The 13,325-nt window shown below is 38.4% G+C and overlaps 1 long non-coding RNA gene across 2 annotated transcripts in view; it reads left to right on the forward strand.

Moving 5' to 3' along the window:
* The first annotated feature begins 401 nt into the window (after positions 1-401).
* Positions 402-13,325, forward strand: part of LOC113010524 (uncharacterized) — a 90,460-nt gene continuing 77,536 nt past the window's right edge. Inside the window, exons 1-3 of one of the 2 annotated variants that reach the window (XR_003270361.2) lie at positions 402-758; positions 852-941; positions 8,327-8,664. This is a non-coding gene — a long non-coding RNA (uncharacterized LOC113010524). Of the gene's footprint in view, positions 759-851; positions 942-8,326; positions 8,665-13,325 lie in introns of those variants that run through there. The other variant, XR_003270362.2, reaches the window with a different exon arrangement.

Raw genomic sequence — 13,325 nt, forward strand, 5'->3', positions numbered from 1 at the left:
GAGTGGAAGTAATTGTTTGTCTGTCTGTCTCAGTGACCTGAGCAGAGTGTATCCTGCCTCTCACCAGTTACAGCTGGGATCGGTTGGAGCCCCACTGAGACAGTGAACTGGACAGTAGCTAAGAAAACTGATGGATGGTTAAACAGGTAATACTGTATGTTACGTTACTACGATATGTGCAGATATATGTAATATGATTACAGTATTGGTTTACTTATTTACTCTGAACACTGCTATCGACGGCATGTTAACATTTGTTTGATATAATTTCTTTATAATTACAAACCTTCAATTACTTAATTTTCCAAACGCTACCAAACACGATTATATGGTTGAAGCAAATACTATGTTTTTGGACTTTTTTGGCCTAGTTTACTTATCATTGTAGTGATTTGTGTTTCTTGGTCTTTGTTTGGTATTGTTTAGTTTCCTTGTACTTTCTAGTTTAATCATTTAATTCTAATTTCTAGTTACCTGTTCGTTTTGTTCCCCTTTGTGTCCTGGTTGTCTTGGTCTCATCTGTGTTCTCCTCAGCCCATCTTGTCTCATTGCTCTCTCACTGTCCCTCACTTTATGTCTCTGTGTTGTATTTCCTGTTTTATTTTGGTAGTCCTGGTCTTGCGTGCATTGTGTTTACTTTTGCGTCACCCCATCTCGTTATGTTTGATTTGTTTCTCCTGTGTTCCCACCTGCTGCCCTTCCCCTCGTAATCCTGTTTAAATCTTCAACCTGCTGTCTCCCTGGGTAAAGTACTAGAGGTAATTTCCTAGTTGTTTATTTCTAGTTTCTGAGTTTTTGTTGGTTAGTGCTTTTGTGTTTGAGGATTTTGTTTTTTCTTCTTTTTGCTACAGCAATAAAGCTGCCTCTTGGAGTTTATTCCCCTGTCTCTGAGTCCTGTGTTTGGGTCCTGCCTTGCCTGCCATACAGCACCATCATAACAGGTATGGTATTTAACTGCTATAGACCAAAATGTTGAATCACTCTCCATGCCGCAGTTTTTTAAATACATGAATCAGCTAGCTGAAATGTCTTAATATGCTTGGATTGCAAGTCATTCTTGGACTCCAAGAATGATAAAGCCTTGAGAAGAGTATGCAGATTCAAAGAAAAGTGATATTTAAGAGATGATCATACATCACTGACTGACTCAGGCTCACAAACATGCCAACAGATCTCCTAGGTTACACACTGCCTGTAGATGAACAGAGTAGAATAAATTTGCACTTGAAGGAGGCTACCTCTGCTGTGGCGTTTATAGGCTAGCAAAATTTCATCTCACTTTTTAGTCTAAAAGTATGGGAACAAGCTAACTGTGCACATCTTACATCTGTATCATGCAGTTTTGACTCAGATGGCAGAAAAATTACCCTGCTTCCATGCATTTATATATATTTTTTCTTTCATGTGAAAGATGTGCCTCTAATTCTTGTGTGACTTGGCAATTGGTAGCTACTCTCAAACTGGAGCTCCATCATTTCAAGGGGCGCTTTGAGGGTGCTTATCTCTAGTATTACAATTTGCTGAATATCCCCCATTGATAATAATGTAATCTGAGATCATTAAATGTGACTTTTTTTTTTTAAGGACAGTAATGTGTGGACTTTAAAGTGACTTGAGGAAGAGCATCAAATGCAAGCTATGTAACGAAGTGAGATTAAAATCTCCTGGGCAAAGACCGTACTCACACATACTCGGGTGCAAAATCATTCCTTATTTTTTAAAAATGCAGCAGGTTAAGCTAACATTTAATAAGCTGAAACAATGCAATGAATTAAGTGTAAATTGATTCTTCAGGTCCAACAGCAAATGCTTATAGGAGCAGGTCAGGAATCAGAGGGGACCACATGCAGGATTACAAGCTAGATCAAATAACAAAAAGCAAGGCTTAGTTTCAGCTAATGCAAAATCCAAAAACGTACACTAACAAAATGAACACGAAGCAGGCATTCAAATAACAAGCATGAGTTACCTAAATTTTACACAGGTGTACAGACAGGGCATACTGATAGAGAGGTTTAAACAACAGATGAGAACAAAGGTAGAGCAGACAATCACAAAGGAAAGAAGACAAACCAGGAAGTAAAAATCAAAGATGCACAACCAGGGATGAGAATTGATAAGAATTTATGATCAGTTCAATTCAGTTTATTTATATAGGGCCAAATCACAACAGTTGCCTCAAGATGCTTTATGTTGTAAGGTAAAGACCCAACAAAAACCCCCAACAGTCACATGACCCCCTATGAGCACGCGCTTTGGTGACAGTGGGAAGGAAAAACTCTCTTTTAATAGAAAACGAAAAAAAAAAAAAACCTCCAGCAGAGGGGAGGGGCGTCCATCTACCTAGTCAAGTCCTAGACATGCTATGGAAGAGAGCCAGAGATGAAGAATAACTAATAATTAAATGCAGAGAGGTGTATAAACACACACTGAATGAAAAAGGTGGCTGAAGAAGAAACAATGCATCATGGGAGTCCCCAGCCTACACCTTTTGCCGTATAACTAAGGGAGGATTTAGGGTCACATGATCCAACCCTGGCCAAATGCTTTATCAAAAAGCAAAGTTTTAAGTCAAATTTTAATAGTAGAGATGGTGTCTGTCTCGTGAATCCAAACTGGAAGCTGGTTCCTCAGAAGAAGGGCCTGAAAGCTGAACGCTCTGCCTCCCATTCTACGCATATTATCGATATTACTTATCGATTCAGCTCCTTATTGCTTCACATTGGGTTCTCATTCACTCTCGTTTGAGAGTCATCACCATATTTAAGCAGCATACGAAAAACATTAATTCGTGTAAATTAATTGCATTCTGTGTGGTCAAATGTTTGTGCATTTTAGAGTTATTTCCCCTTTTTGTTGTGTTCAGTGTTGGGATCATTACTCAAAATTAATGTATTATACACAACCTTTTTTAAAGTAATTCATTACATTACTTAATTAGTCCCTGGAGTAAGTAATTAGTTATACAAATCTTTGCATTACTTTCAGGTTTCTCCGTAAAATGACGTGAAATGCACTTTCTCATAATTACCATTAACTATATAACAGATAGGTTACAGTCCCACGCACCAATACAAATCTGTATTTTAATGAGAACATGCATGTGATCTTCTTTTAGTATTTAAGTATAAACACAAAGCCCACAGCACAAAGCAGAGATGAAAACCAGCACAAAGTGACTTCTACTGTAGAAAAATGGTCGGATAGAAACAGAGGCAGTAGCCTCACTGCTCATCACTGTCTTTGTTACCTGTTCCAGGTCTGGCTGCTGGGCTGGGGTTAGCGTTCACTTAGCTTTAACCTTACTCTGGCTTGCTGGCTAGCTTAGCATTAGCATGCTGTCAGTCCCAGTGCTTGAAAAGAGCCAAAGTTGTGTTAGCCGCATAGTGCTTTTTTTTCCTCCCCTGTATCTCTCCTGTTTCCACTTTACCATTACTCTCTTGTCTGTTCATGCAATTAAATATAATAAAATGTCCATATCCATGCTGTAGACCAGAGGCGGAGCCAGACATTTGAAACACCCGGGGCTTAGCCCTAAAGGGTAGTATGCATGTGGGATTTTTTATTTTATTTTATTTTATTTTTTTGGGGGGGGGGGGGTGTTTAGAAATGACTGAAAAATTAATAGGCTCTGTTTTGAGTTAGGGAAAAATAAATATCACATGTGCAGGACACCTTAAACTAGTTTTTTAATTAAGCAGCGAGGCAGAACAAAGTCGGGGCTGTATCAAGACACGAGGACTAATCCCCAATTCAACCAGACCCAGAACTGATCCGGAATTAAAACAGGACTACAACAGTTCAAAATCAGGACTACTGAGGACTTAACCAAGACAGAACCAGAATCAGAACTAGATGATAGCAGCACTAAAAATCATCATAGACCTGCACTACACTTATTTTTTAATTCTACCAAAGTACAATATTTAGATTGAGAAAAGTTTATATAATTATTTATCCTTGTTGTGCAAACAAGCTGCAGAACTTAATAAATGTAGAATTTGAAAAGTAACAAACCTAAAAAGAAACACGAGATACATGAGGACCTATGATACGGTGATACTTTTGGTAAACAACCATTTGACTAACATGTGTGTCTCACCTGCTCTTGTTCATCTGTTCTGTCCTCATTCTCTCTCTCCCTCTCTGTTCCTCTCTCTCTCTTTGTGCTGACAATCATCAAATATACAGTTGAAACCACATATTTACTCTTCAGATAAAAACACAAACACTTATTTAAGGTAAAACCTCAAATTAGACTAAATGTTTAATTTATATTTGTTAACTTTCAGAGTAAAGAGAGAAACTGTCTGTATTTCTTAATTGTAAATGGCACCAAATTGTATTCAAACTTGAGCCACACTTATGGAGCTCCACAGTTCTGTTCCTGGTGTTTTGGTTGACATCTCTTGATGTTCCCATGTCACAGAAACAGGCTCTGTGTTTTGCCTTATATGCATCCACAGCTGTGCCACCAGTTTACTCACATGGACTCTACGAACCAATCAGAAGCTTCTTCAGCTCAGAATGGAATCGTCTGGAGTTTTCTTATTAATTAACAATAAACTTAGTGTACATGTACTCCTACATTTGATGAAAGTGATGATAAATAGAAGCTCTGTCTCTCTTTATTCTGACATTTAACTAATTCAAAAGATATTTCAATATTTATCCAAAACAAAACAAGTTTACTCTAAATGACGTTGTACAGTAAAAAAATGTTCTTGTGTTTTCCATAAAGTGTAAATATCTGGTTTCAGCTGTGAATACACACATGTAAGCTGAGACTCTCCAAAGAAACAGCATTGTTGTTGTTCGGCTTTTCATTTCGCCATTTGTTGAGTCACTTGAAGAGCAAGTAAGGTAATATTGGTCAAGTGATCAGTTTGATATCTTTCGTGATGCACCGTCATATTTACATTATTTGTACGGTACGAATGATTTGCTTTGGTACCTGGTCAAACTTAAGCTCTCCTTAGTATGGCTGGCTCCGTCTCTCCAACCTCCAACAGCGCACTCACAGGTGGCAGCTGCCCCGCCCCCTCGCTCAGTCGCTTAGTGCCTGAGCTCGGATCATACCAATATCAGGGGGGATTCACGCACAGTCGTAAATTCCCACAGTGTGCACTATGTGCTTCGACTATTGTGTGTACTTTTTGTTTTATACAGTTGTCAGCCAGACATCTAACTATGAAAAAATTACACCCCAAAATACCCCGGGCTTCTGACAAAACAACCCGGGCTTAAGCCCAGTAAGCCACCCCCACGCTCCGCCCCTGCTGTAGACTGTAGGCTGCGCCACCAATTACTTTCTCCAGCACACATACCTAAAACAGCTGATTGAAGCGCATTTGGAACCAATAAGCAGAATTGATATGCAAGCAGACTAACATTGCCAAGGAATTGAACTCTATTCACATCCCTAACACAACAAAAACAATTATCACAGTGCATCAAATTGTGAAGACTAAACATGATACCAGAAAAGACACATACATACATACAGAGGGAGAAATAATAGTGTTAGAAACACAAGAAAGACACTACCCGATCAAAACAGGAATCAAAATTCAATGAAAATTAGACCATAACATCTATATGTGTGACACAAAACTTGGTTTTATCTCAGCCTGTTTCTGCCCTGCAAAGATAAACCACTCTTTTAATTAATGGCAGTTTAGAAATGTTGTTTAAAAACAGGCCAGCCATGTATTACAGCAGGACAGAGGTTGAATAACATGATAAGAGACGGCCTAATAATCATGTCAGAAGTCTTGACATTCACCTATTTATAGTTCAAAAATTAAAGTCACCAGTTGGAGAGGAAAAAAAGTAACGATAGTGGTAAAACTAAGGTGCAAAAACAAAAAATGGCTGCTGTGTCATTAATTAACTCGGACTATATCCTCTTACCTTGCAGTCCTCATAAAGTGCACATTGTGACCTACAAGCAAATCAGCACTCGTATGCTGGATCAAGTTTTAGTTTAGTCATGAAAATTCTCTGATCAAATTTGCAATTAATCAAATGACCACAAGGCATTGAAAGCAAACTCTGGCCTTATAAAGACAAGGTCACTGTGTGTCCCTGGGAATTTGCATTTCCGTGTACAAAGGCCAGTCATCAATGTGCAGCTATGACGGCAGTGTTTGCATTGTACTGTAGTCTTCATATACAGGCTTCCAACAGTATAAGATTTATTGTCAAGAAGCAACAAAGAAATAATAAACAAACGCAAATTTCCCTGCTTTTTGTGCAAAGTTTAAATGAAGTCAAAATGCTAGTCTTGAGCTATGCAGGAAATTTTCTCATACGTAGACAAAGTCATTATCCATGTAAGTAACTTAACTATTGCCTCACCTGCAAAAATTGAAGTATCTAATTAGCTATTCTTGGTGCAAATCATGATTATCACATTTGTTCCTGAAGTGTTTTCCTACCGTTAGAAAGCAAAGTGAAGTAGCAACTGCCGAGCAAAGAGTAAATGGAGATAGATTGTTACACAGTGTGATAACAGCATCATTATCCTCTGCAACAAATATAGAAAACATCATCTGAGCACAGGCTTGTTTGAATTATTTCCAAGTTGCAAAGTGCTTTGAGGACTGAGATGTGATACCTCGGCATCATTCCTGCTGTTCAGTTTGCAGAAATGCATAGAGGCCCTACTGCATGTACAAATGCAGATTGTTTTTCTTTTTTAGAATATGATGCTGCTTGAAGTAAAATGTCTCACAGGAAATGTTTTAGTGAGTATGTATTAATATCTGCATAGAAATGATCGGTGCACATGAGTGTGCGAATACTTGTCTTTGTTTTAGCTCGTGTTTTTGCTTTTTGACTGACCTAATCGCTTACTGTATCAAAAAATGTTGATTATTTGTCACAACCTACCTGCATCATGGACTAAAATACTTTTGGTTGAAAACCAGGTAAATAGTTATTATATGCGCTCCTCAGAGATGAAATGATGGCTTTTTGGGAAAGTTACTTTTTATGCTCCCGACAAGCTGTCAGCATGTAGCTGCTAACCCTCAGATAGAAAGGAAAATCTGCCAACAAACCTCACCTGGGTGGCCTTTAATATCAGTGAAGAAACAGGAAACTCAAACAAGAGGAGTCATGCTGTAAAAGATCAAATTCAGACATGAATACAGCGGGAGATGAATGACTTTAGGTCCATTAGAAGTTCAGTTCAAAAGTGAAATTTCTGAAATGTAAAGAATGAATTTCTGTGCAGTTACAGTATATAAATTTGAACTTTAAACAGTTCAGAGACCTGGAAGTTAACAGAAATACAAACTCAGTTTTAGTATTTGTGTATAGAATAGAATAGAATTCAACTTTATTGTCATTGCACATGCACAGGTACAGGGCAACGAAATGCAGTATTCAGCTTGCCATCTTTTTTTGCTTGTGGACATTGTTGACATTATGAAAAAATGCAGTCAACCAGTTTCAGTCAGCAAAGTTCAGTTTCAGTTCATCCACACTGTATGTCTCTGTGTTTATGTCAGGACTCTGGAAGAGCAAACTTGAGTCTAGCTAGCTTTTCTACTGGGTAAAATATTCTTCAGCTGGGCTTGTTTGAGTTTCCACCCTAAATTTCCAGACTTCATAGTTTTTGATTCTATCAATAAAACAAGTTAGTCACACCATTGTATAAGCAGCAGCACCCAGTCATTTGAAAAAGTCTTAATGTGGTGTGTTTGACTTTCTCCATATAAATTTTCTATGAAAAAATCCATGCAGGTTGAATTTGAAGTCATCTGAAAATAACACACTTATCGTAAAAACTGCTGTCATTCTCTGCATGTTCTTCTTCAAATTTAATCTTATTTTTTTGATAGGAAAAAAAAACTTTTTATGAGCTCACACTCATCTCGTGCCCACACTCTTTGCTTCAAATTGTCTAAGAAGTGGGTTGTACCTGATAAAACGATACTTGCTCCTGTTGACCCATACTTCTTTTGATCCTACCCATAACTCTGCAGTCCAATTTGCTGCTGTCCTTTCTAGGACTCCATGTGCACACACTGTTCTCTGCCACAGTTCCTTTTTTGTAACTTTAACAATATTCGGTTGAATGGAAGGCTTTTTACTGATCGGGCACATGACTTTCTACTTTGAGCTCATTCCACGTCTTTTTGCAGTTGTTTTTCAGTAACAAGAAGAGCATTCGGACAGTGTGTCTTCATCAAAGACCGATGTCCCTTTTTCGCAGTGTTTCATGAAATTCTGTTTGGTTTTTTTTGGGATCTGTGTAGATGCGTAGATCACATACACACTGACTTTTTCAATCCATTCTCTTCCACTTATACTTGAGGCTTGAGGGGGGTGCTGGAGCCCATCCCATCTACCATACCGCAAGAGGCAGGGTAGACACTGGACAGGCTGCCAATCTGATTCAGGGTAACAGGAAGAGATAGACTACCATTCACATTCAGACCTATGGGCAATTTGGAATCGCCAATTAACCTGTCCCCGGTAACTGCATGTCATTGGACTGTGGAAGGTACCTGAAGAGAACCCACGGAACATGGGGGGAACACGCACTCCACATAGAACTCCACACAGAAAGGGCCTGACCAGATGGAGTCGAACTCTGAAACTTGTGCTGCCCACTGATTTATTTCACAATAAAATGTTTTGTTTATAATTATGCATACTATGCAGTTCTAAGTCTGTTCTTTGAATCAAACAGCAGTATATCCAACCTTTTGTTTTTCCTCTGACAGGAAAAAAAAAGGTATGAACCCTTTTTTTTTATTCTTTATGCTTTGGGCTTCTTGGTGAGGTTGAAGCAACATGAAATGTAAACCTCATCTATAATAAAACCAAAATATGGGAGCGGGTATTCTAACAGCAAGATGTGTTTTTAAAAAACACTCGTTCCAGCTGCATCCTCAGATGGATAGAGGCGTACTGATATTCTTCCAGCACAATTTATAAACCCCTTTTCTATTCTCATTGCTTTCTCCCACCTTGAATAGCTATTTTGATAAGAAAAACGTCCTCCATAAATCATCTCTTTAGAAACTTATCATCGATCTAACAGGAAGGCTCTCTGATGATCTTCATTTGTTAGTGATCAATGCCAACAGTAACCTTTGACCTCCGGTGCTTCATCAAAACTCCAGCGAACTGCCTTCCACAGATCGAAGCAAGTGTATTGATCTTCACAACGCATCCTCCACAGCCTTGTTCCTGTCATATTGATTTTACCCGTTTACAAGTTTTCATCTGTAAAAGAACTTTTACATTAGCATTCATGATCTTCGGATGTTGGTGTTGTCACAGTTCCTCCTCTCCCACACCATCAGATGTCACATTATAATGAAGCCACAGATTCTTTATAGGGCACCTTTGGTTTGTCTGCTGTTGTTTGGCAGCTATGAAAATGTTCTCTCCCTAATTAGGCTCAGCAGCAAAAGACATTTTCCCCCATATCTTGCCAATTATCTCACATTCAGAGTCAAATGTGTGTTTGCTTAAGCAAGTATTTGCACAAAGTTCTATCATTACGCTGCTTTGCTGATATGAGTTCCATATCAGTCATTATAAGTAAAAGCACTGATTGAATGGAAATTGCATTTCAGTCATTACTTGACTATATTAAGACCTTTTGGCTCTGTTAACTAATCAGTGAATTGCTCATTTGAATTGCAGATGACGCGGTCTCTCAGTGCACTTTTACAGTGAGTGAGCAGACCTGAGACTGAATGAGGTCTCATTATATTTGACTTTATACTGACACACACACATACACAAATACTAAATCCTGATATTCCCAGTTTCTTTCATTAGCTTAATTTGCTGTATGATATTATTGTTTGCTTGTTTTGTTTCATTTGAAATTCATTTGAAAGGCATGAGAGCCGTCACTTGTTTAAGCTCTCGCCTTTCTTTTCGTTAGGCAAAAAGGTGTCGCCGTGTTACAAGACACTGATGATGTACAGCTGACAGTTTTGACACCAAACCAGGAATGCTTGTCATTAACCTGCATCTTCACGGAAGACTGCAGATGCTGCAATATGTTGCACACAGCTGTGATTGGATTGTGTATTATTTGCAAGGATGCATGACTTATGAAAGTTTGACTTTGGGTTGCTACAGTAACGACATGCACTCACAATGAGCTGCGATTCCTTTTTTCCCTCCAGTTATAAACATGGACAGAAGTTGGCATTAACCCTCTTAATCACTAAGTCATGTGCAATTGCACGTTGTCAATAATTTGTTGATTGTCATATCAACCATAATTCCACTATGTAAAACTTTTGTAGTATCAAAAGACAATTTTAAGTTGCGTCCTTGTAAATTTGCTTATTGAAGAGACTGTAAATGTATCTTTTTTTTTTTCCCCTTGCCAGTTAGATCCGTTACAAACACTTGTGCCCAGCTATGTCAGACATCATAACAATCAAGTAAAGTCAGATGAACTGGATATAATGCTGCAACAATCAACATTAATATTTTCTAATGTTGCCTGCACCCGCTAGCCCTGTAGTCGTATTTCTCTGGATTTGCATCATGTTTCATAAAATATGCACCTCTTTCTGGCCAAGCTTTACTGTACCACAAAACAGCGAGATGAACAAACACATACACATAAACCTCCTGCCCTAGCACATGCATGTACACAGTCAACATGACAGGATTGCTGGTGTTTGTCTTGTTAGGGTGGAGAAATGAGCAGCGATAAGGAGCTGTGATCCCCCTGTTTGTTTATGTCTCTATCGCAGCAACCTGACAGCAGTCATACTCTTCAAACAAAGACAGATGGCTTCTAGGAAAGTCGGGAAAACTCTGTCTCCCCCACTCTTTCCTGTATCCCTCGATCTATCTATAGTACTATCTCTCCTCCCATATTTCAGTGCTTTCTGTTTGAATACTTCTGCAAGAAGAGACACTTAACTATAATCTGTCATTTCCTGGAAATCTACCAGTTCCACGTATTGCAATGGAAAACTGAGCTGTTTTTAGGATAAGAATGAAATGAAAACATTTTTAAAAATACTAAAATAAATCGGGGTTTACCGGGAACTCTTAAAGGGTACAGGCCTACCATGAAGTCATCTTTAGCATGAATTCAAAACTTGTTTAAATTTATATTCATTTTTTAATTTACTGGTCCTCCAACCACCATTATAATTATAATGGCTACCCACCAAGTAATGAAACAAAGCTGCTAATCACAATAAGCTGTTTACATCTTGTTATTCTGTTTACAGTTTCTTGATAACTTCATGTAATACAGGAGGAAAATGTAGATTCTGCTAAATTAAGCTATTACAGCATCCTTTATATGAAATCGTCAGCTTTCAGTTTCTTTATAGACAGTTATCGACTGGCACAACATCAAACCTTTATTCAGTGCAGCACAGTACCCTCACTCAAATGGAGTTGCTGATTATGAAGTCAGCTTCGTAACAATGCTTTAAAAACATTATTTGTTACTCAGCTGTGTTCATTTTTACTACTCCAGATTGACTTTACTGGCTCCGAGGCCATTTTTCTTTCTGTTTTATGAACTATTCTATTCATCAGATTGCCTCTTTTCTTTTCACTGTAAAAGACTGAAAACTTCTGCCTCGCTGCGGCTGTGAAAAACTTGCATGACATTTTATGGTTAACGGTCTGTGGGAATTTTTGTCTTTTTTTTCCCCCCTTGGATTAGAGAAAATCTTTGTGATGAATTAATTTTTACAGCTGTGCCGACTTCGAGACTTTCCATAACCGTTTGAATATTCCATTGAAACATCCACCTACTTTATTTCTATGTGGCAGACTGAAAACTTTACCCTGTCTGCTTCCCTTCCTCTTACATTTACTGATGTCTGCAAAAGTCAGCAGAAATATGAGTTCTCAGTCTAAAAACTTATTCTTGATCCTTAATAAGTGGAGTATTGCCTCTTCTTTCTGACTCCACAGTTTTTCCTTAAACCGTTCAATCTTGCCTGACAGTTGAGAGAAAGAGTCACTTCCTCCACACTGTGAATGATCACGGTCTGAAAACCTGTCATCAGTTTGGCTCCTTCCATAGGTTCACTTACACACTTTACTGTTTGGAGTCAACAGGGACGCTGAATTCCGACGAGACCAGGTAAGGTGGTTTGGGTGAGTATAGACAAGACGCTGGCTCCCTTGTCTCTCTGAAAGGCAGTGGAGCGGCCACTTCTATCTCACACACTAGCAATCTTTCACCCAGCTATCTCATACCTTTCATTTTAGGGTTTATGAACTTTCATGCATGCAAGAGCAACCACAGACACGTGGGAAATAGGAAAGTGAAAGCACCCACTGCCATTTGTGTGCCAGCTCCTTTCAATTTAGATGATTTCATGCTTTTACAGGTACAAAGTACCTGGGAGCATTTACTTAGATTCTATATATTTACATTTACTGTAATTTAGTACATTTTAGAGCTTCTATTGCTTCATTTATCTATATGTTCTTTGAGTTACTCCACCAGTACATTCCAAGAAAAATCATTATATGGTGCTTAGTTGTTTCTCACAATATAAAATGTATGTATTTATATATTACAATAAACATCTCATCATCTATGTCACTTTTTTTCCAAAAGCGCTTTTTCATCTGAATGACACAGTGGATCATTAATAATCTTAGCCATTAGAAATACCAAATTATTATGATGTGAACTGCTTAGTAGGAGGCAGACTCAACTAACACAAGAGACCAGGTAGAAATCTTCAATCTGAGGTTACACCCAGAGATGAGGTGGTGTGTATATATAGATCAACAAAAGTGATGAGGGCTGGTGAAAAGTAAAGATGAGTACCTGATTATAGCGCTTATGCAACAATCAGCTAATTTTGGTTTTTAATATGAAGAGAGGAAGAAGACAGCTGAGCAGTCGGAACCTTATGTGGAGTAGAGATATGAACATTAGTTTTATTTGTGAGGTAAAATGCAAACTGTGTCCAGAACAGAAACCTTTCACTGGATGCATGGATGAACGGATGGATGGATTTCTTGTTTTGTAATTTGTTTTCCAAGGTTTTTGTTTCCTTGCTTGACAGAGCAGAGTGTGGGTGATGAGATGCAGTAGGGCTTTAGGTTGGACTTGAACCCAAGCCAGAGCATCTGCAAGCCAGCTAATTGAGTGAGCCTTCCTTGGTTGCTCCCTTTAAAGTTTGTCTCTACATATACTTGAAGGATATTTCTGATTTATCACAGGTTTATTTTTGTGGAACTGGTTTTTAGTTGTATTGTTAAATGCTAAAAGCAGTGAACTCTGCAATGTTACAACATCCAAACCAGCAGGATGATTCCAAGAGTTATGCCAGGAACAGCAGCAA

This window comes from Astatotilapia calliptera, chromosome 18 (assembly GCF_964374335.1).
Source record: "Astatotilapia calliptera chromosome 18, fAstCal68.1, whole genome shotgun sequence".
Lineage (NCBI taxonomy): Eukaryota > Metazoa > Chordata > Actinopteri > Cichliformes > Cichlidae > Astatotilapia > Astatotilapia calliptera.